At 47.9% G+C, this 20,409-nt stretch overlaps 1 protein-coding gene across 2 annotated transcripts in view; it reads right to left on the bottom strand.

Annotated features, from left to right (window-relative positions):
* POR (cytochrome p450 oxidoreductase) overlaps positions 1-20,409 on the bottom strand; it is a 62,575-nt gene that overhangs the window by 27,472 nt on the left and 14,694 nt on the right. The gene's annotated exons all lie outside the window — the stretch shown is intronic.

The following is a 20,409-nucleotide window of genomic DNA, read 5'->3' as shown; positions in this document are numbered from 1 at the left end:
AGATCCTCTCGGGGCCTGCAAAGCTCTATGTGATCTGACCCCCTCCTCCAGCCACACTTTTCCTGGCACCCACCCCGCGGCCCTCCCTTCCTCACACCGTCCCACTCTGCCCTCCTCGCTCCTCCTCGGGGTCTCTGCTGCTGCCCCTGCCCGCTCTCTCTTCCCAAAGTCCTCCGCAGCGGTAGCTCCCTGGCTTCATTCAGGTCTCTGCACCGGGATCACGAGCTCAAGGAGCCTTCTCCTGAGCCGTGCCGGATCTCGCTCCCCATCCCTTTGCCCCTCCACAGCATTCTATGTGGCGCTGCGTTATCATATCCTGTACATACACTGCCTCCGCACTGGCTGGCTTCCTGACTAGAAGGTCCAGCCCTACAAGGGCGGCGACTTTACTCTGTCCCAAGCCGCGCACCCCTCCCCTGCCCCGACACGGCCTGGCCCATCATCTGCCGAGCCCGTGAACGGAAGACAAGACCCTCCGGTTTTAGAACCCCGGTGTGGGCAGCCGGTGGCACACCGAGGGCTGAGTGATTTTTACCATCCGCAGAGCACGGCATAGTCCGTGAGGACGGCACTTCTTCAACCCCCTGCCCTCTTTCTAAGACCTGGACTTCCTGCTGCTTCCCTCAGCCTCAGCACCTGAGGCCTCTCACCTTGAGTTTCGAGTCAGGAGGCCACAAGCTCTTACACCACCCAGGAAATGAGCAGGGCCCCTCCCCGGCAAATACAGGGGAGGGGAGGGGCTCCTACCAGCACATGCGACCAGCCATCAGACCTGGGGGTCTCAAGAGAACCGAGACGGTTCCCGTTACTTTGACTCGGAACCATACAGAGTGCTGTCAGGCACGGACGTTAGAGGTATGGCGGGAGGGGCCCTGGGGAACATGTCACCCAAGCCCTGGACCTAACCCAGGAGGGGCCTCAGGGGCCTCGAGGGCCAGCTGCCCACCCACCTGAGGAAGAGTTCGTTGTCCCTGCTCTGCTGGGAGCTCGTCGAGAGAGTGCAGCGTCTCATTCGCCTAAGGACTCTTAATGAAGAAATGGGCCCCAAGGTGATTCCCGTGGCGCCCGCATCAAGCACACCCCAGGTTCCCAGATTCCGCCCCCACCGTCCACCTCAGACAGCAGCCGCCCCTCCCCTCAGCACGCTGCCCACTCCCATGTGGCCTCCGCGACTCCGTCTCACGGAGCTCCTGAACTGCTCTTGGGGTCAAGTGGTTGATTAAGGAAGCAAGTGGCTGTCGGGGCCCGGAATGAATGCCGCAGCCAAGGCCTGGTATGCTCCCTTGAGGCAGCGAGCCAAGCCCTTGCTTCTTCAGCACAGGGCAGTTTGCTCAGCTCTTCGCGGCCATGCGAGCAGGCAGGCCCTTCTCTCGGCCGTGCAGGCCTCTCTGGCTAACGGGCCCAGCTCATGGCCAGCCCAGCGGCCACCTCGACCTCTGCTGCAGGGCCCTTTCTGGGGCTCTCGCTGTCACTCTCTTGACCTGTGTTCTTTTAAGGGGTTCCTCTCTCTTAGCTCTTTTCTCTCCTTACATCTGACAATTTCTGTGGGGTTGGCTGCTTTCATAAGTTGCTTGTCCATTTGAGGGCAAGGCCCTTCAACGGGACCAAGAGTCCTGGCTCTTGGGTCACTCAATTTGCAGACTGAAGGAACCAATCCCTCCCAAGTGTATCAAACAGACCCATCACAGCACCTACGGCAGCCCAGGCCAGACAAAATGCATCAAGCCCATCAGCTAGTTCTTGACAGCTGACCCAGGAAATGTCAATCCACCTGGATGAAAGCAACCAAGCAACCCTCTGTGCGGGGGGGGGGGGGGGGGCGTGGAGGCAGAAAACCACCCAGCAGGCCCTGCCTACAGGGAGACTCCCCAGTGAGCTCGGGCCCAAGCAACTCCTCCTGGGGGCTCAGTGGGGAAATCTTCCAGGTGGTTTTTCCAAAGAGGGAGGGCAAATGAACCCAGAATGGAGCTCTCCTACCCACCCTTGGGCAGAGATGGGCTGGGAGGCTGGGACGAGGAGTCAATCCTGGTTTGGCGTGTCGGCAGGAGGACATGCAGCAATGCGCTTCAAGAACCAAGGGTTAAGCTGTGGAAGCCTCGATCTTCAAATTGAGGCAAGCAACCCCCCTACCCCCACCCCCACCCTCCCCCACCTCCTGGCCTCGTCCACAGCTTTCGTACAGCTGAGTCTCTGCTTCCCTGGCCTGGAGCTCTGGCCTGTGTGGGGACACCCTGCGCTGGCTCCTTTCTGCGCATTCTTCAGACCTGGGCTCAACTGTCGACGTACACACACTCGAGTGCTCCCTAACTATGCTGGGGAGTCCCTCACGACACAGAGAAAATAACATGTCCACGATTTTAAAAAGGAAAAAACCCAGCACGCTTTAGAAATTGTGTGCTCACTGTACTCTTGTTTGGCAATCCTCTGGGGCAGATGGTCCCCATCTTTCGTGTCCGTTTCTGAAGGGCTCAGTGATTTTTTGTTGTTGCTGCTGGTAACTTGGTGCCAAAAGTCATTCCCGACAGTTTCTTTACGAAATAGTCCAAAGGCGCACGGTCGCCCAGGTCCATGCAGACATGAAGTCAGTTGGAGGCAGCGGAGCATGCGCCAGTGGGCCAAGTGTGAGCCACTCCAAGCGAGGCGATCATGTAGAACTTGACTGCTGGTTTGCACGTTTCCCTGCCTTTGAATACGCGGCTGCTATAGTGCCCAAGGCCCCCGAATGGCGTTAGGGAACTAGGCGGCAAAATATAAAATCACCAGCCCTGCTATTTGAAGCACTTTTGAGAGAAACGTAAGGGTATCCATCTAATGGCTGGAGGTGGTGGCAAGGTGGCTCATGAGTCGGTCTGTCTGAGGTCTCTCCACATGGGGCTCCAGGGCTTTTGGGGGAGCCCTGGGCCATATTTCTGGCTCGGAGGGGCCTTGCATGTCAGGCATTCATCCTTTCCACCTTCAGTGGAGCGGGGAAGCCTGTGATAACTCAAAGTCAGGGTCAAAGGTGGCAGTCACCTGCAAAGGAGGTTGGGCAGGATAGACTGAGGGTATGAAAGTGTAACTTCCTGACTAGAGCAGGATCTTATTACAGCCCTGCCACCCTTTTACAGGGGATAAAAGCTAAAGTCTGCTGCTCCCCGGCCTAAACGCACAGAGCAGCTCAGCTGTGCTTTTTTTTTTTTTTTTTAAATTCAATCCTTTTATTGGGGGCTCATACAATTCTTATCACAATCCATACATACATCCATTCTGTCAAGAACATATGTACATTTGTTACCATCATCATTCTCAAAACATGTGCCTTCTACTTGAACCCTTAATATCTGCTGCTCACTTTCCCCCTCCCTCCCCACTGCCCCCTACCTCATGACCCTTCATAATTCATAAATTATTATTATTTTATCATATATTACACTGTCTGATGTCTCCCCCTGCCTTCTTCTCTGCTGTCCCTCTTCCAGGGAGGAAGCTATACGTAGATTCTTATAATCAGTTCCCCCTTTCTACCCCAGTCTCTCCACCCTCCAGGCATCGCCACTGGCCCTGAAGGAGTCATCTGTCCTGGATTCCCTGTGTTTCCAGTTGCTATCTGTACCATTGTACATCCTCTGGTCGAGCCAGATTTGTAAGGTAGAATTGGGATCATGATAGTGGGGGGGGGGGGGGAGAAAACATTTAAGAACTACAGGAAAGTTATTTGTTTCATTCTTGCTACCCTGCACCTTGACTGGTTCATCTCCTACCCACAACCCTTCATTAAGGGGTGTCCAGTTAGCTGCCAATGGGGGTTGAGTCTCCACTCTGCACTCACCCACATTTTCAATGACATGATTTTTTGTTCCTTGATGCTTGATACCTGATCCCTTCAACAGCTCATGGTCACACAGGCTGCTGTGTTTCTTCCATGCGGGCTTTGTTGCTTCTGAGCTAGATGGCCACTTGTTAATCTTCGAGTCTTTAAGACCCCAGACACTCTCTTTTGATAGCCGGGCACGGTCAGCTTTCTTCACCACGTTTGTTTATGCACACATTTTTCTTCAGCAATCGTGTCAGGAAGGTGTGCATCCTGGAATTTGGCTGTGCTCTTCTATGACAAGTTAGGTCTCCACATAAGAGTTTTCATTTTTCATAAAATACTGTGTAGACCGGGGCAAAAACCGCACATGGAAGGTTTGGCAAACATGAAAGTCTTCCTGCGTTGTAACCGCTGGCCAGCTGGCTGAGGAATCGGAGTGGAGGGAGTCAGTGGGCAGCCTAGCATCTCCATAGAGTAGGGGAGATAAGTCTCTGGCCGCTCAGAGGCCGGGGGAACTGGCAAGAAGGTAACTAGCTTCTTGCGGGGTTGGGGCGGGGGCAGGATGAGGGCAGCATGAGAGAGGCCACACAGCCCTTCTCCGGGACGTTTTTGCAGCTGCCTTTAGCACGTGCAACCCCTAGTCAGTCAGCAAGATTGAGCAAGTCAGCCCCGTGCTGTGAAGCAGAAGCAAACGGGAAGGAAAGGGAGAAGGAAGGGAGAACAATCAATGGAACTGATCTCTTCCACCTGCGAGGCGCCCTGGAGGCGCTGCCGGGTAAGCATGACATTGCTAACAGTACGTAACAGGCACTCTGAGGGGGAACGAGGATGCTGTTTACTCCCATAAGGAGTTCTAGCCTTGAAACTCCATGAAGGGTTACTATGAGTCAGCATTGACTTGATGGCAGTGAGTTTTTGTTTTTTTCTTTTGGTCGATGTGTCAATCACCCATGGGCAGGCCATAAAAAATTTTTTTTAAAAACCACCACCCAAACCAAACTCACTGCCATGGATTCGCAGCTGACTCATAGTGACCCACTAGGAAAGGGTAGAACTGCCCCAGAGAGTTTCTCAGATGGTAACTCTCTATAGGAGTAGAAAGCCCTGCCTTTCTCCCTCAGAGGGGCTGGTGGTTTTGAACTGCTGTTCTTGCAGATCACAACCCAATGTGTAACCACTATGCCACCAGGCCCTGGGAAGGCAGAAGTGGTTGTATGACTAACCAAGAGAGTCATCGATGTCGCAGGATTGTCCAAGGAGAAACAGTTGGGATAGTTTGTGTTTTGCTTTGCACAGCCTCAGCCACAGGACCCCTGGTGGTATAGAGGTTCCTGGTTGGGCTATGTATGATCCGTATGGTTGGCAGTTTGAAACCACCAGCAGCTCCAAGGGAGAAAGACTGGTCTTTCTACTCCTGTAAACAGGTACAGTCTTGGAAACCTATATGGGGTCACTATGAGTCAGCATTGACTCGCTGGCAGTAAGTATGGCTTGGGCATATCCTCCATCCCAATTCAATTTATTTTAAAAAGATAGCACGATCCTGGAAATAGGAGTGGGCGCGGGATATGTTAGCCATGGTAAATTACTCGTGCTGTTCTTGCTGGAAGTTATTCTATGACGAACAAATGACAAACTGCAACAACAGAAAGAAGATGCGGGCAGGGACAGGGGGGAGCACGTGACCGGTGTCCCTGAGCAATGTAATATCTACACTGGAGACTAAGAACCTGTTATGCTGTATGCCCTTTCAACAAAAATACAGTGAAACAGCTTCTCAGCGTTTGTGCTAAGATAAAAGTGTAAAATATAGTAAAACACTCACTCGCTGCCATGAGCCCTAGTGACCTTACAGGACAGAGTAGAACGGCCCCGGTGGGTTTCCGAGATTGTAACTCTTTACGGGAAGCGAAAACCTCCTCTTCTCTCACAACAGCTGGTGGTTTCGAACTGCTGACCTTGGGGATTAGCAGCCCAATGCGTAACCCACTCCGCCGTTGGCCTCCATTCCGTGGCAGAGTAGGGTCGTATTTCATTTAAATTCCCATTGGTTCTTTTTACCTTCTGTAATTCCAATGTCTCTGTCTGCTCCACGCGGAGACTTTGCTGGTTGTTAGGACAGTGGTTTTGCATTGTACAACTCGGAGTCTTATTTAAATCTGGGTCGAGGCTCCCCCTGGCCCTGTGCTGGGAGCAAGCGACAGGAGGGACCTGGCTGTGGTCAGATGGGAGTAAAAGTCTGGTTTCTCCTTCGGCCTCTGCTGCAGGGGTATGTCACTCCTGCTGGGCAGGGCTCCCCACTAGACCTTTGAAGACACACTCTCACACTGGGAAGTGGAAGGGTGCCCCACTACTGCTTCCCACAGCAGGGGGAGGGGTGTAGCCCTTAGGTGAAAGTCCTAACTTTCTGACACAGCCCCAGAGGAGGTGCCTCCTTACAGCCAGGTGGAAGTCCAGGCTCCAGTCAATACCAGGAGGGAGGAGCACGTACCCACCATGCACCATCCAGAGGATGAAAGGCCTGGATCTCCATTCCACCCTGTCTGACACCACCTGGAGGACGGAGCAGAGGAGTGGGACCACAGCTAGTTTATACGTGGCTAGAATAGGGCAGTTTCTGTGTCAAAGCGTTCTTGCAGGTTGCCCTTTCCTGGTCCTGTGATTCAAAGGAGCAGGCTTGTTCGTGGGGTTGGGTCTGCGTGGATTGCTATTTCTGGGTTGCTCAGAGTTCAGAAGTGGAGGCAAAAACAGGACCTTAGGGAACTGTTGTTAGGTTTCCTCCCAGGTCTTGAGGCTGCTAGCCAGGCTGCCTTCTTCTCTCCACCTTTCAGCGCTTCTTAGGTTTCAAACTCAATGCCAATGTGTTGATGTCGACTCATGGAGACCCTCTAGGACATGGCAGAACTGCCCCTGTGAGGTTCCAAACTGTAACTCTTTACTCAAATAAAAAGCCCCATCTTTCTCTGGAGGATCTGGTGGTTTTGAACGTTGGACTTGGCGATTAGCCCAACTTGAAACCACTATGCCAAACGGGGTTCCTTTCACAGATGAGGGTTAAGTACAAAAGTCTTGTCATTAAGGTGCCAGTTCATACGTGCCCACATTCATTCCAAACAAAACATGTTTTTGCCATTGTCGTTGTTTGCAACTTGAAGTATCTGGTTCTGTATTTTCAGGATTGTAGGTTTGTTTTACTTTTGATACTTCCACAAGAAGGCTTTTAAAAGTTTGTGGGAAAATTCCTTATCATTTCATTCAATTTCCCCCTGAACTTTGTGAAGCCCATTCACATACCTGAGCTGATTTTTGGTTGTTGTCTGCCACGGTGCGTAGTGTTTATACAATGGACCACTAAACAAGAGTTTAGCAGTTTGAGACCACCAGTCGCTCCGCGGAGGAAGATGAGGCCTTCTACTCCCATAAAGAATTACAGGGTTGCTAAGAGTCAGAATTGACTCAGTGGCAGTAAGCCTGCCACCTGCTGGTACTCTGCCCAAAGGATTCCCTTGAAAAGGATTTCTAAGCCTGGCCTTGCAGACAGTCTCTCAATTTATCTAGGAATGTTCTAATGTCACCATTGTATTGGAGCGACAATTTCACTGGACATCTGATTCCTGGTTGGCAAGCTTTCTGTTTCAGGGTTTTATAAACGTCATACCATTGCCTTCTTGCCTGCTTGGTTTCTGCTGAGAAATGAGAGCCAGGTCTTATTGGATTTCTCCTTGTAGGTAACTTCTCGTTTTCCCCAAGCTGCTTTCAGGATTTTTTGCCTTTGATTTTGAACGTTTGCTAATAGCACGTCTTGGTCTGTCCTATTTGGGGTCCTGAATGCTTTTCTTATCTTTCATGATCTTAGGAAATTTTCTCCCAAGTAAGTTTTTTGGTGCCTTGTTTGGTTTCGTCCTGCTCCGGAATTCTGATCATGTCATTCCTCATGATGTCCCACATAATTTTTAGGCTTTCTTCTTTTTGTTGTTTTCTGATTACCTCTAGCAGCTCAGTATTGTGAATCGTCTTACGTATCACTAATTCTGTCCTCCATTGATTTCATAGTGCTCCTTTGCCTTTTCTAATACTCCAATGTCATTCTTCTGGATTTCTATTCGCTGGTTTTGCATAGCTTCTAATTTTTCACTTATTTTGTTAATTTGTTCTTATACTGCTTCCCTGACTTCTTCCAGAGTTCAGTCTAGTTTTTTTTATGTCACTGATCTTATCTGTATTTTCATTGTCCTACCTCTCAGCTTATTCAAAGTATCTTAAAATTTAATACTTTGAATTCCTTATCAGGTAGGTTCAACCCAGTTTTTCCCTCCAGAAGATTTTCTGGTCCTGTATTTTGGGTGAGATTTGAATTGTCTGCTGTCTCCAAGACACTGGTGGTGTTGTATTAATTGGTTGATTACATGTTGTCTGGCCGCACCTTGCTTTTCTGTTTTAATAGATCCAGGTAACAAGACAGGCACACTACTCCAGTCACCAGTTTGGCAGCCCTGGGGCACTCACCGCCGATATCAGAGTGGATTTGGGCAGCGGGCAATGATTGGACAAGGTGTGGGAAGATGAGAACTATACCCTACAAAGGAAACCCTGATAAATAGGTAGGAATCTCAGCTATAACCATACCCGGTGTGCTGTCGGGTCAGCCTTGGACACCTAGCTGCGAGATGGTTGGCTCACACCAGCCAGTCTCTCCATGGGAGAAAGTTGAGGAAGTCTACCTGTTCTCGTAAAGATTTCCGACCGGAAACCAGACTCTCTGCCATCAAGCTGATTCCAACTGGCAGCCACCCTGTAGGGCACGGTCAAACAGCCTCTGTGGGGTTCCAAGATTATAACTCTTTATGGGAGTGGAAAACCTCATCTTTCTCCCTCGGAGCAGCTGATGGTTTCCAACTACTGACCTTGTGGATCACAGCCCAACGTGTAACCACTGCACCACACTACCTGGGCTCCTGGGAGCCTCGGAAACCCTACAATGGGTGGCTGTGAGTCAGAATTAACTTGGTAACATTGGGTTTGGGAGACCCATACAACTCTATACCAGGGGTTCTCAACCTTCCTCATGCCTCGACTCGTTCATACAGTTCCTTATGTTGTGGTAATCCCCAACCATACAATTACTTTCATTGCTACTTCATAACTGTCATTTTGCCACTGTGATGAATCAGGTGACCCCTGTGAAAGGGTCATTCGACCCCTAAGGGGGTCACGACCCACAGGTTGAGAAATGCCGCTCAATACAGTCACGAAGCTTTGACCAGTCTCCTAGAAAACACACTCAACATCTGTGCTCCACAGCTGACTCCCACATGCCCCTAGGCTGCTGCTGGCCTTTGCCCTACCTAACAGGGCGCACGGGTCAGATCTGGAGACACAGTACTTCCACTGGGCCCGCGAGAACAATGTGAACAAGCAAGGTGGTCAGCGAAGCTAGAAGCTGGCCCTGTGAAAGCATGACTCAGTGAGAAGCAGGCAGGAAATGACTCAGCACAAATCGGGCAGCCAGAGGCCGCAGAACCGACCGCGGAAGCTGGAGCTGGTCTGGCGGACGGCACTCATGGACTGCAGAGGCCGGGGTCACGGGGCCTGAGCTCCGAAGTCCTTGGAGATATGTCCCAGGCAACTCGTGGGTATAATTACTGACCTATTAGAAGCACAGAACAGTTTATGGGGCCCCAAGCTTTATAAGAGTGCCTATGCTCACCCTTCTGTTCATGCCCCGGGCCGCGGTGAATTTTGACTAAAAATACATGGAAAAGAGAAAGAGAAGGGCCAGAAGATGGCCCGAGCTTACACAACACCGCCTATTCTCAGAGACTCCGTGGCATGACTGCAAAATTTTTGTTGCCATCATATTGTTTTGCTTCGCATTCTGTTTGAATGTATCCAGGCAACAGGACGGGTACACGACTCTGGTCACGAGTTTGGCAGCCCTGCTTCTGCATCTGCTGTACCAGCAGGAAGAAGGGCAACAGGCTGGCCTGACTCCCCTGAGCGCAGGCAGGTCATGAGCCACATGGCACTAACATGGCCCCGGGAGCCCTGGTAGCGTAGTGGTCACTCGTTGGGCTGCTACCTGCAAGGTCAGCAATTCAAAACTACCAGCTGGTCTGTGGGAGCCAGATGGAACTTTCTACTCCCATAAAGAGTTATAGTCTCGTTCTGCCCTGTCCTGCAGGGTCACCAGGATGGGATCACTCACGATGGCAGCGAGTCTGGGCCAAACAACTGGCAGTCACAGCACGCCTACTCAAAGCCATTGAGTTGATTTGGATTCCTAGAGACCCTATGGGATAGAGTAGAATGGCCCCTCCGGGTTTCCAAGACGGTAAATCTTTACGGGAGTAGATGGCTCATCTTTCTCTAACATAATGAATGGTGGGTTTGAACTGCTGACCTTGTGGCTAGCAGCCCAACGAGTAACCCACTACGCTACCAGGGTTCCTGTGAGCATGCCTACAGCATGGCCAATGTCGCTCCGTTCGACAGAAATGGAAACAATATGCCAACGTCAACATGGCCTCCTTCCAAATGGGAACTGCACTAAGGGTTCATACACCGAATGACAAATAAGCTCCACATTTGCACCAAAAAGCAAGTGGAACATAACCAGAAAGAGGCCTGAGGGCAGAGCAGTTCCCAAACATGTCACAGGGGTGCAGGAGAGGAACAGCTAACCCTAAAGAAAAGAGGCTTTGGAGCCAGCTGGCTCTTTCTTAGGGTCTCAGGAAACAGAGAGGAGGCCGAGGTCCCACAAGTCAGGAAAGATGGAAATGGAGGCTTTCTCGGCGCAACAACATTCTGGAAAAGGGGTCAAACAACAATGAACTGCCGTGAGCCGGGGTTCCCCAGCCCAGGAGACGAGCCCACTGAGAGATGAGCCGTGAGCGGCAGCAGCACTCAGTGGGTCCCGGAGTAGGAGGTGTTGAGCCAGGCTGAGCAGTAGTCTGTGCTGAGTGATCCAAAGTCCTCCCAACCCAAGGGATGGGGCACGGACCCAGCCAGCCAATGTGCACTAGGCTGGGCAGATGAATGCGGGGCAACGCCCAGGGAAAAGCTCAGCTGATGACCCATGCCAAGACGTGGATGCCAATTCCTGTATCTTTTCTCAACTCTTTGAAGCAAGCATGCATGTGCACGCGCGTGCGCGCGCAAACACACACGCACACAGCTATAGTTCACTTTAAGTGAGAGCGATGTAAGAAAAGTGGACAAGGAATGTCTTGAAACACCATTCCACTGGATTTGGGAAAGAGGTAGAGAAAGGCTCAGAGTGGGTCACAGCAGGTCCCTGAGGAAGGTCCAAAGAAACCCCCCAAACTCACTGCTTTTGAGTTCATCCTGACTCACAGCAACCCCAGAGGACAGAGTAGAATTGCCCCTGTGAGTTTCCGAGACTGAACCTTTTTACGGGAGTACAAAGCCTTTTCTTTCTCCCTTGGGAGTGGTGGTTTCGAACTGCTGACCCTGGGGTAACTACTAAGGCAGCGAGGTAAAAACTGTCCCAAGAACAGTCTGCTTCACACAGCTCTAGGCTTTAACATGGAGATTCTGCAGTAATAAGTACGGTATTCTGCCTCCTGGCTCCAGGCGGGGTACCATGATCGCGCCTCTATTGTGTCTTTTCAAACCTAACTCAGCTACACAGACAAGAGAGGCTGTTCTCAGACAGTACTCTCGCTGTTCTTTCTGACTCCGGAGAAAAAGGAAACACAAGACCCTTGGCCTTTCAGTGACAGACAATCATTCCTGCTCAGAGATGCTCCCATTTCTGCCTGCGCATCTTCCAAGGACTAGGGGACTCGCTCACCACCTCCTACCAGTCTCACCTTGTTCAAATGCTACCTGTCAGAGAAAAACTGTTGCTGGTACAGATATGCAAATGTCTCCTTCAAAGAAACTCTGATCGCACCATCATTCACAGATAGCCACTATTTCTGAGTCACAAATGAAATGAAGGTATCATTTAGGCAAAGTAAAAAGAAATTCAGGCCGGACTCTGACCCTTCATGAAGCTACTTTCTTTCTGGAGTTTGCTTTATTTATCCATATATCACTATCATCTAGGTAAACTTATCCATAAGCTCACATAAAAAAAAGTACAGACAGCATGAATTCTGGTTCATAAAACATTATTCCATGTTGCCAGGTATCGTTTGCAGTGATCTTCTCTTTGCACAAGAATCCATTGCCTTGTTGTACCATTACCATGTGCATCACTGGGCTTCGTTTACTACAATGTTTTGATCACCCCAGCACAGGCCAGGGCCTGGCCTAGCGACTAGAGAGAAGATGAGAACAATGGGGCCCTCCCTCCCGCCCAGACGGCCACAGTCAAGTAAAGAGAAATCACTGTGAGAAAAGCTATAATGCAAACGTTTACCAAATACTTGGGGGAGAGAAAAAAGGAAGTATCTTGCCCCTGTCAGCAGAGAAACACTTCACAAATGAGCTCTTTCAGTTTCTCACTTTGCTAAGAAATAGTTGTTGGCAGGCACCAGCGAGTCCAGTCCCACTCACCGTAACCCCAAAAACATTAGAAAGAACTATTGCCAGGCCCGGCTGTACCCTGCTCACCGTGGTTACACAAGCCAGCGGCTTAAGCCCCATCTCAGCTCATCGTGTCATGCCTTGAGCACGTTTCAACCCGAAGGGTCATCTTCCAGCCGCTGTTCCTAAGGGCGTTTGTGGCTAATCCCGCAGAAGCTTATTCATTCTTTGTGGTCTAAAGCTCCGCTGAAACCCCGTGGACATCTCAAAGGCTGGTGGTATAGCTTCCAGCATCTCAGCAACTTGCTGCAAGTCACTACAATACGACAAACTGGCAGACAAGTGGTCAAAGTAACCATAGCAGCTGTCATTGGGAGTGCCGGCACCGACCCTGGCACTTTGGGGGCATACGCCCTCCACTAACGCTATTAATACTGTCTTCCAAATGATAAACTCAAAGCTCAGGTGTGTTGAACTTGTTTTCTGAGGTCACGTACGTGCTAACTGGTGGAGTACGAACTGAAATGTGTGTCTATCTTGAAATCCATTCTGACTTTCCCCCTATAGAACATTAAGAGAAATATCAAAGCAACAATTTTTCCTGTTAAAATTAAAACAACCATGCTGGGAAAGTGGAGGGTGAGTGGGTTGGAAAGGGGGAACTGATTACAAGGATCCACATGTGACCTCCTCCCTGGGAGATGGACGGCAGAGAAGGGGGGGGGAAGGGAGACTCCGGATAGGGCAAGATATGACAAAATAACAATCTATAAATTATCAAGGGCTCATGAGGGAGAGGGGAGCGGGGAGGGAGGGGAAAAAAAAAAGAGGACCTGATGCAAAGGGCTTAAGTGGAGAGAAAATGCTTTGAAAATGATTAGGGCAAATAAGGTAAGGATGTGCTTTATACAATTGATGTATGTATATGTATGGATTGTGATAAGAGTTGTATGAGCCCCTAATAAAATGTAAAAAAAAGAGGTATAAGAGCCCCCAATAAAATGATTCTTAATTAAATAAATAAAGGAATAAAATCCAAGCAAAAAATAAATAAATAAAAATAAAGCAACCAAAGCCTTAAATTGCCAACTAGATTTGAATGTTACAGTTCTTGTCTTATTGTCTTCAGATAAGATTAACCTCTTTAAGACTGCTTTGTCCGGAGCCATGAGGCTAGGCCATTGCTTGGAATTTATTAGCCCGAGCTTTGGGCATTCTTCTACCCCAGCCTACATGACAGAGCACTGCAGCTGTAAAGCTTGAGCAAACAAGGGGTGATGCTCTTTAGATAAGCACCCGTGTCCTGCATCCCCTTGATTGGGCAAAAGATCGCCTTCCCCTATGCTTGATTTGCATGTACATGCCACTCCTCTGCGTACCTAATTGAAGACTGTAAGCCCTTACTGACTCATGGGCAGGGCACGCTCCCCTGAACTCCCTGATTGGCCTGTTGCCAAGGTAGCCTAATCTGCAATGTGCAGCTGAGGCTGCCCCCTTGGCTGGCCGTTATAAGCTGTGACTCTGTTCATTAAAAGAGGACTTGATCAGGATATTGTCTTGTCCTCATTCTCCGTGCCTCTTGTACCCCCCCAATTCCCACTCTCTCCTCCAGGACCCACGGTGAACGTCCCGCGGGACGGGACACTGCTTAAGAAAAAGGAAGACAAGTGATCAACAGTAGAAAGCAAAAAAGAACACATAAATTAAATGAGCACGTTTCTTCAAAGACACAAACTACCAGAGCTCATCCAGGAAAAACAGGTAATCTAGTCTTTGATCTACTAAAGAATTGAACTAATAGTCAAAACCTTCCCTAAAAGAAATCCTGTGACTAGATGGCTTTGCTGGGGAATTCTAGCCAACATCTGAGGATGATGTAATATGAATTATACATACCGCAAACACGTTCAGAAAAGTATTATTCTAACCTGATATCAAAACCAGACACAAAAATATTAGTAAACCACAGATAGGAATATAGACGAACACTGAAAACACGAGTAAACCAAATCCAGCAGCATATTAAAAAGGTACTGCATCATGATCAAGTAAAATTTATTGCAGGAAGGCAAGGTTGGTTCAGAACTCAAAAATCACTGTTAATTCGCTAACAAGCAGTCCAAGGAAACATAATGATCATCTTGGTAGCTACAGAAAAAGCATCTAACAAAATTCAACATTACTTCATCATAAAAACTCTCAGCAAACTAGGAATAAAAAGGATCTCTGCCAATCTGACAAAGCCAAGGGCATGCCTGTGACCGTAGCAGCTGTACTGCCTGCTTGAGTGGCTTCTTCTTTTTAAAAAAATCATTTTATTGGGGGCTTGTACCATTCTTATCACAATCCATACATCCATCCATTGCGTCAAGCACATATGTACATTTGTTGCCATCAACCACCTCAAAACATTTGCCTTCTACTTGAGCCCTTAATATCGGCTGTTCATTTTCCCCCTCCCTCCCCACTGCCCCCTACCTCATGAACCCTTCATATTTTGTCATATGTTACAATCTCTGACGTCTCCCCCTGCCCTCTTCTCTGCTGTCCATCCTCAGGGAGGAAGCTATACGTAGATTCTTGTAAGCAGTTCCCCCTTTCTACCCCACATTCCCTCCACCCTCCAGGCATCGCCACTCTCACCACTAGTCCTGAAGGAGTCATCTGTCCTGGATTCCCTGTGTTTCCAGTTCATATCTGTACCATTGTACATCCTCTGGTCGAGCCAGATTTGTAAGGTAGAATTGGGATGATGATAGTGGGGGGGGGGAAGGGGGGAGGAAACATTTAAGAACTAGAGGAAAGTTATATGTTTCATCGTTGCTACCCTGAACCCTGACTGGTTCATCTCTTCCCCACAACCCTTCAGTATGGGGCTGTCCAGTTGGCTACCGATGGGCTTTGAGTCTCCACTCTGCACTCACCCACATTTACAATGATATGTTTTTTTGTTCCTTGATGCTTGATACCTGATCCCTTCAACAGCTCATGGTCACACAGGCTGCTGTGTTTCTTCCATGTAGGCTTTGCTGCCTCTGAACTAGATGGCCACTTCTTTATCTTCGAGCCTTTAAGACCTCACATGCTATATCTTTTGATAGTCGGGTACCATCAGCTTTCTTCACATTTGCCCATGCACACGTTTGTCTTCAGTTATTGTATCAGGAAGGTGGGCACCCACTGAAATGATTTTTAGTTCTTTGATGTCTGATAACTGGTCCCTTCTACACCTCGCGGTCACAGGCTGGTATACTTCCTCCATGTGGGCCCTGATGCTTCTCAGCTAGATAGCCACTTGTTTATCTTCAAGCCTTTAAGACTCCAGATGCTATATCTCTTGACAGCCGGGCACCATCAGCTTTCTTCACCACGTTTGCTTATGCACACATTTTTCTTCAGCAATCGTGTTGGGAAGGTGTGCATCCTGGAGTGCCAATTTAATAGAACGTGTTCTTGCATTGAGTAAGTGCTTGAGTGGAGGCCCAATGTCCATCTGCTGCCTTAGTACTAAACCTATAAATATACACACATAGATCTGTTTCCCCACACTCTTATATAAATATATTTACATATGTACATTCCAGTCTTTAGACCTCTATAAATACCCTTTGTCACCTAGTTCTTTCCTCTATTTCATTTTACTTTCCTCTTGTTCCACTATCATGCTCAGCCTTCATTTGGGTTTCAGTAATTTCTCTCGGTTACCTTGCCCTTGCTGAATCCCTACCAGGCCTCGCACACCCTCCTTGGAGTGGCTTCTTCTTTTAATTAAGCTAAATATGTAAAGGCCTTAGAACTGTGCCCAGTACAAAGTTAACGCTGTGTTAATTGCAGCTAAAACTATTGTTAAACGTTCCTAATGCTGAGAAGTAAAACATTAACAAAAGTACCCAGAGGTAGGAAAAAGAATGAAATACTGCTACAAGCTGTACCATGGATGAGGGAAGCATGTCACCATGTCACATGGAATGAGAGAACCAAACATCTACTGTATTAGTGAGAACGTGACCCTCCAACCCACTGTCATTGAGTCGGTTCCCACTCATCTCTATGGGAGCAGACCGCCTCATCTTTCTCCCAGGCTTGACCCACAGGACCACTGGGGCTCCTTGTGCCGCATCCCGGGCAGAAACCAAACAGAGTACTAGTCCCGAAGTTAAGAACAGACAAAAGTAAACCGGTGATGACAGAGTCAGGAGGGGAGAGCACTGACTTGGAGGAAGCCAAAGGGAAGCTTCTGGCACAAAGAATGGTTAATATTTTGATCCAAGGTGGTTGTTCCCGGGGAGTTTATGGATGGAAATTCATCAAGCTTACATACAGAGCTTTGTGAGCTCCACCGTACGTACATGATGACATAACTCCATCAACTGTGTCTGTAATACAAAAGCATGTGTGATATGGTCCCAGTGATATCACATGAGTTATGTATGCACATGCTTAAAAATACATGTGACTGAGCATCACAAAAATACTATACTTAAGATTTTAGTTTTTTTCCCCTTCCATCCTCGTGATTTTTAATGTATTCTTTGCCTTACTGAAAACAAAACAAAACACATTATTTACCTAATCAGAAAAACAATTTTTAAGTTTTCTTTCTTTTTCTGGTGGGAAAAATGCCCACCCGCATGGACCTAATGCTCTCTTCTTACCTGGCCTCTCCCTGGGCTAGGAGGCATGTTCTTTGCAGAACTGCCTTAGATGTCCTACTCAGAAAATGCCTTCCACTTGAACTGATAGAATTTGATGCAGCGTTAAAACCATGCCGTGGCTGCCAAAGATAATTAAGTGAAGAAGAATGTCAGGTGTTCATTACGAAACCATTAATAAAGTAGAAGTTGGACAGCTGTCCAGGAAGATATAGGATCTGTCCCAGGAGGTCTAGGACACGATTAGGGTGGTAGTTACCCTCAAGGACCTTTTGTTCTGAGACGGGTCTGCCTATGTGAGTTCCGAAATGAAAAATATATACATGGGCTCACAGCCCCCCCCCAAAAAAAAAGCAGGAGGAACTGATGGAATATCAATTGGATATTTCTTTGTTTGCGTGGTTTTTGTTAAGATAATTTTATTGGGGGCTCTTAGAGTTCTTATAACAATCCATACAACAGTTTTTATCAAGCATATCTGTACACGTGTTGCCATCATTATTTTCTAAACATTTACTTTCTATTTGAGCCCTCGGTATCAGCTCTTTTTTCCCTCCCTCCCCCACCTGGGAGATTTCAACAGATGCAACAGTGGGCATGGGCATCTGTCCTGCCAGAAAACCTACAACACAGCGACTTGGCCAATCTATTGGAGGAGGTTCCTGGTTGTGCCCACTCCAATGAAAGGTGACCAAACAGAACCCAGAAATCACTGAACCACTTCATCAATATTCCAGGCCAATAAGATCTTGCACAAGATCAGTCGAAAAGGGTGGCCGCAGCAATAGGCCGCTGCGGGAAATGCAAGCTGAATTCAGAAGAGGCCATTGAATGAGGGAGTTCATTGTGGCTATCCCCTGGATCTTGGCTAAAAGCGAGAACACAAGAAGGTTATTTACTTGGGTTTTAGTCCATGTGCAAAGGCATTCCACTGTGTGGGCTAGAACGAAGCAGGTATCACGCTGAGGTTTTGCAGAGATTCACCTCAAACTGAGATGAAACAAGTGACAATGCCGATTTTCCCTCAATCACTTCCGGGCCAACAGTGAGAATGTTACGTCTTAACTCTTCGTCTCTCAACCATTCCCATCCAGCTGTCATGTTGATAAGAGGTAACCCATGAGAGCTCAATTTTGTGGCTGACCAAAATCAGAGGGGGATGCAACACAGTCCTGATGGAATCAGTTGAAAGGTTTCCTCTGGGGTGTAGCCTGAAATTTGCTTGCTTTTTGGAATGCATCCTGCACCTGGCTTAGGCTCCTCCGGTTCTTTAGACTTGAGCCAACAGCTTCCCATCTTGCTTGTTGATCCTGGGGGTCTTCAGTGGCCTGCCATCTAACTTTCTACCTTGGATCCATTCCCCTGTGCAGTCGTCAGCCTGGCCTGCTGACCCTCGATGCATCTGCCTCTATAATCACAGCCAATTGTCTCTGCTGCTCTGCAGTTCATCAGCCTCTGTAGCCTCACGAGTCGGGGGCAGTCTCCAGTTGAACATCGGACCCAGGGGTTTGGAACCTGTCAGACTTGGGCTTTCCCACTTCTACAACTGTGTGAGCCCTTTGATATACATCCACATGTATGTATACACATGTATATACGTATCCCGTATCACTGGTTTTGCGATTCTAGAGAACCCAGCCTAAAGTTCCCAAAAAACATTCCAGTGGGTGGATATACCACATTCTGTTGCTGTTTATCAACTAATGAACATTTGGGTTGTTTCCACATTGTAAGTGGTGTGACTATGGACCTTTGTGTGTGAGTATTTGAGTATCTGTTTTCATTTCTCTTAGGTATACACACCTGGGAGTGGAATCGGTAGGCGACACAGTACTCTGTGGTTTGCTTGTTGAGCAAACACTCAATTATTTTCCACTGTTTTTTTTCTTTTCCTTTTTGTTGTTGAGTTGTAAGAGCTCTTTAGGCACATTAGACCCTTATTAGATTTCCAAGTACTTCTTCCCATTCTGTGGGCTCTTTTTTTCAATTTCTTGATAGTGTCATTTGATATACCAAAGTTTTAATTTTAATAAAGTTCCATTTGTCTATTTTTCCCTTTTATTGTCTAATCCTCTGATATCATATTTAAGAAATCAGGGCAAAATTCAAGGTCGTGAAGATTTACACCTAGCTTTCTCCTAGAAGTCTTAGTTTTGTTTCTTACATTTAGATCTTTGATCTAGTTTGGGTTGATTTTTTTTTTTTTAATATGGTGTGAGGTAGGGGACCAGAGTTTCATTCTTTTGCTATGGATACCCGGTTGTCCCAGTATCATTTATTGAAAGGCTAATAATATTCCATTTAATGGTCTTGGCACCCTTGCCCAAAATCAGTTGGCCATCGATACACAGGCTTATTCCTGGACTTTCAGTTCCTTTCCACTGATCAGTGTCTGTTCTTATGACAGTATCACTGTTTTGAAATGGGGAGTAGGAGTCCTCTAACTTGTCCCCTCCACCCCTAACTGTTTTAGCTATTTGGAGTCCTCTACAGTTCCACACAGAGTTTAGGATCAGCGTTTCCATCACACACACACACACACACACACACACACACACACACACACACACACAGAGTTTAGGATCAGCGTTTCCATCACACACACACACACACACACAGAGTTTAGGATCAGCGTTTCCATCAAACACACACACACACACACACACACACGAGATCCAATGGAATTTTTGAGATGAAGTACACTGAATCTGTGTAATGCTATGGGAAGAATTGCCTTCCTAAAAAACATTAAGTCCAATCCATGAGTTCAAGAATACTATTCTATTTCGTATTCTGTATTTTCTTTCAGCAAAGTTTCAAGTGTACAAGTTCTGCACCTTCTGGGTTAAATTGATCGCCAATTATTTGATTCTTTTTGATGCTCTACTGTAAACGTTGTTGCTTTCTTAATTTCTCCTTTGGGTTGTTCATTTCTAGTGAAGTACTGTATTTCACCCATTGCTGTCAGGTCAATTCTAACTCACAGCAACCTTATAGTCAGGATTTCCGAGGTTACACACCTGGATGGAAGCAGACTGCCTCGTCTTTCTCCTGCACAGTGACAGGTGGGTTCACATTACCAGCTTCTTAGTTAGCTGAGTGCTTAATCACTGCACCACCAGGGCTCTTCACGAAGGCAAACGCACCGCCATCGAGGCCATGCTGACTCATAGCATGGCAGCACACAGGGCTTACAGGGCAGGGTAAGAACTGTTCCCGGGGTTTCTGAAACGGTCACACTTTACAAGAGTAGAGAGCCTCATCTTTCTATTGTGGAGTGGCTGGTGGTTTCAAACTGCTGACCTTAGGGTTAGCAGCCCAACCCATAAGCCCTACGCCAGTAGGGATCCTGCCCAGGGCTGCTTATTGGCTTTTAATCATAGAATAAATATTCTTCGGCCCATACAAATATCAATTAAGGCCTGAGTCAGAATCAACTCTACGGCCATGGGTTTGGTTCCAAGATCGGGG

Source organism: Tenrec ecaudatus, chromosome 12 (assembly GCF_050624435.1).
Source record: "Tenrec ecaudatus isolate mTenEca1 chromosome 12, mTenEca1.hap1, whole genome shotgun sequence".
NCBI classification, from domain to species: domain Eukaryota; kingdom Metazoa; phylum Chordata; class Mammalia; order Afrosoricida; family Tenrecidae; genus Tenrec; species Tenrec ecaudatus.
This window is presented reverse-complemented; position numbering and strand designations above follow the sequence as displayed.